The following is a 4,180-nucleotide window of genomic DNA, read 5'->3' as shown; positions in this document are numbered from 1 at the left end:
GATATATTTTATACATGAGTTAAGGCTTCGATGATAAGATTTTTTTAAGAAAGCTCGCAAAGACAAGTTTGCTTGGAAGATTCCTTAAGTAAAAGAATTTCTTCGAGTTCCACCAGTATGTGAGAAAGCATGAAAAATGTTCTTAATAAAAAGTCTTTACTTGTATTAGGGTTTGTATTACATGAAAATATTTTTTATTCACAAATGATTACCCTGATGATGTGATTTGCTTGATAACCTTGCAAATGTGAGTTTTCTCGAGTAATTCCCAAGGTGAGAGAGTATTCTCAACTCCCACCAGTATGATGGGCAAATTTGAAAAATATTTTCAATAAAAGGTTTTTATTTGACATTTATCAAGATTTATACCATACGTTTCATAATTACATCACGTGCACATCATACCGAATAATAGACTTTAGGTTATAAATAAAATCAAAAACAATATAATGAATAGTGGTTAAGAAAATATAAGAATAAAATTAAAAATTAAAGTTAAAATAAGATAACGTATAATTAAATGGAAGTGCTTGTGGAAAAAGCATCATGGCGTACTAATCCTTTTCCATACGTAATCGTACTCTTAAACTTAACTTTAAAAACTTGCAAACTAGATTATTAATTCTTTAACCAAACCTAAAATCAATTTAGGACATCATCGAATAGAATGAATTTAATAACTGGTCAATCACACCTTATAAAAAAATCGGTTGCAATTCCCAAAACTTTTTCGTCAAGGCAGACAAGTTCCCAAACTCCCATGTAGTGACAATGGAGAGGATGCAAAGATAATGAATAGAGGAAAAGGATAAAACTAAAGCAAAATTGACAAAGGAATCTCCGTAGGGAGAAACTTCGGCCTCTGATGCTCTTCCTTCTTATTTTATATTTTACTTTTTATTTCATTCAACAGTTAAAGAATAATACCTAGTATAAATAAATAAATTAAAATAATAATTAAAATTTTTAAATTAATTAATAAATTAATCAGTTTCTTTTTAAATTTAAAAGTTACAAGTTTAAATTTAAATCAATGACTAAAACTTATCATCAAAAATCTAATGATCTTAATTTATTGACCTTAGAATAAAGTCAATTTTTTATGACTTTATTGTAGGATTCATCGTTGGAAGGGGTTCTTTACCCCTTTTCACCTAAGATTCTAGGACCAAAAACTTGGGTTTTCCTTTTTCTATTTTCTTGTTTTGTTTCATTTTTCATAATTTTATCCTTTTTTTCATTTTTTTCTTGATTTTGTGCTTCTTTTTTTTTTTGTTGCTTTTTCTCTATTTTTTTGTGATATTTATGATCTGATTTTTTATCCACTATTGTTTTAGGGGTAAAAAAGGTGTCTACATACATCTTATAACTTTTCTCTTTTATTCTTTATAAAGGAAGAATAAAATTAATAAACCATTCATAAAAATCTTTTATCTCAAACAAAAAAAAAAACAGCATTTCCAAATTCATCATGAAAGACTCACGAAAATCACAATATATAATTTTTAACATTTATTGAACAAAAATTTAACTTTACATATATTTTCTTTTCAAAAGTTGATTTTCATATGTTTATTAATGGGAATATGAAAATATATCAATATTGTTATGAAATAAATCTAAAAGAATATAAGAGAAAGTATTCAGAGGGAAAGAAAGTATTTAGGGGAGAGAAAAAATCTTATTGAAGTGTGTATACAAATAAACTAAAGGGGCCTATATATAGGCAAATAACCCTTTTACAAGATGAAGATAACATTTAGAGATTAGATGGTTTATATCATAATCTAATCTGATTTACATCAAAATATAGATATAGATAACATGAATGGATATTCACAAAATATTCATAACACTTCCCCTTGAATATCCATTATATTAAGATTATGCCTCATTAAAACCTTACAAGAAAAAAACCTCATGGGAAAAAATCCAAGTGAAGGAAAAAAAAGTACATAATTCTTTTCAAGAATACGCTTATGAAATACTGCCTCATTAAAAACCTTATCTAGAAAAACCCAATGGGAAAAATCTTGATGAAGGAAAATAGTACAGTGCGTATTTTACTTCCCTTGATGACTGTATTGTAGAGATCTTTAAAATGATGCATTCTAACTTTTCAAATATTGCAGTAAGAAGGACTTTAATGAACAAATCTACTAGATTGTCACGTGGTTGAATTTGTTGAACACTTATTTCATCCTTTTCTTGGAAATCATGAGTGAAGAAAGATTTTTACGAATTATGTGTTTTGTTCGATCGCCTTTAATATATCTTTCTTTTAACTATGCTATGCAAGCAGTATTATCTTCATATAACATTGTTGAAAGTTCTTTCTTTGTTGGCAGTCCACACATTTCTCAAATACATTAAGTTATGGATCTTAACCAGACACAATCATGACTTACTCATGAGTTGCTAAAATTTCTGTATAGTTAGGAGATATAAAAACTATAGTTTGCTTTATAAAATGCCATGAAATAGCTATTCCTCCATATGTGAACAAGTAACTTGTCTAGGATCAAGTTTTGTGTGGATCAGATGAATATTCTACATCTGTATAACTAATTGAATTCGATTTTGATGCATTTGAATAGTATGAGCCCATATCCATTGTTCCTCGGAGATATCAAAATATATGTTTAATTCAATTTCAATGTTTTCGAGTTGGAGAAGAACTATATCTTGCTAACAAATTCACAGTAATTCATATGTCAAGTCTTGCATTGCTAGCAATATACATTAGTGCTCCAATTGCAATAAGATACGGTACTTCAAGATCAAAAAGTTCTTCATCATCTTGACGAGATTGAAAAAGTTTTTTTCACATCTAATAATCTTATAATCATTAATGAACTCAATGGATTTGATTTCTTCATATAAAATTGTTTTAGCAGTTTGCGATATAACTTGTTTGATGGACAAAAATTCTATTTGTCAAATATTCAATCTAAAGACCCAAAATAAAACTTTATTTTTTTAAGGTCTTTCATCTTAAATTCTCTCTTTAAGCAATCCATGACTTTTGATAACTCTTCAGGAGTTTCAATAATGTTCAAGTCATCAACATAGATAGCAATTATAATAAATTTATATCTAAACCCTTTTATAACATTCACGAGCATATAGGATTATTTCTATAGCCTTCTTTCAACAAATATGTACTAAAGCGATTATACCGCATGTGTCTGAATTGCGTTAATCCATATATATGTATTTATTTAATTTGATCGAATAAATTTCTCGAGAATTCAAATTTTGTACTTTAAGTAACTTAAATCCTTCAAAGATTTTCGTATAGATATCAATATCAAATGAACCATATAAATAGGCTATAGCTATATTCATTAAACGCATTTCAATCTTCTCATATATTGTCAGACTAGTTAATATAGAATTGTAATTGCATCCACTACAAAAAATATCTCTTCATCTTCAATACTAGATCTTTAGAGAAAACCTTGTGCGACAAGTCGTGCTTTATATCTCATAATCTCATTTTTCTCATTTCATATTCGCACAAATACCCATTTATGTCTCATTAGTTTTACATCATTTGATGTATGGACTATAAGTCCAAAAACTTCACGTTTTGCAATTAAATTCAATTCCACTTTAATTGTGTCCTTCCAGATTGGCCAATCATTTCTATATCTATATTCTTCAACAGATGTAGGTTCAAGATCCTCATTTTCTTTTATAATATTGAGCGCTACATTGTATGCAAAAATATCGTCAATGTTTATTTCATTTCGGTTTCATCTTTTTCCCATAATGACATAATTTATTGAGATCTCTTCATTTTCACTAATTTCAAGTATCTGAATTTCTTCTGAAATTTTTCTCAATTATGTCAAAGGTTTCTTCTAGAGTTTCTACTTCCTCTTTTTGACCATGTTAAATATTCGCTCTTTTTTGTTTAAGGATTTTATATTTGGAACCGATTGGTCTTCACTCTTCTGGCGTGTCTTGTCCTACAGGGACATCGATGCTAATAGGAGCATTTGTAGCTGGTATATAAGATTTAGTTATTCTTTTAGGTCAGTAAATACGTCTGGCAACTGATTTACTATATTTTGCAAAATAATAATCTTTTGAACTTCAAGTTCATATTGATTTTTGTGATGATCAAAACTAGATAATAATAATTTATTCTAATAAATTTTCTTTTGCAACTGCT

This window comes from Theobroma umbraticum, unplaced genomic scaffold (genome assembly GCF_002168275.2).
Source record: "Theobroma umbraticum cultivar Fairchild unplaced genomic scaffold, ASM216827v3 scaffold_86.0, whole genome shotgun sequence".
NCBI lineage: Eukaryota > Viridiplantae > Streptophyta > Magnoliopsida > Malvales > Malvaceae > Theobroma > Theobroma umbraticum.
This window is presented reverse-complemented; position numbering follows the sequence as displayed.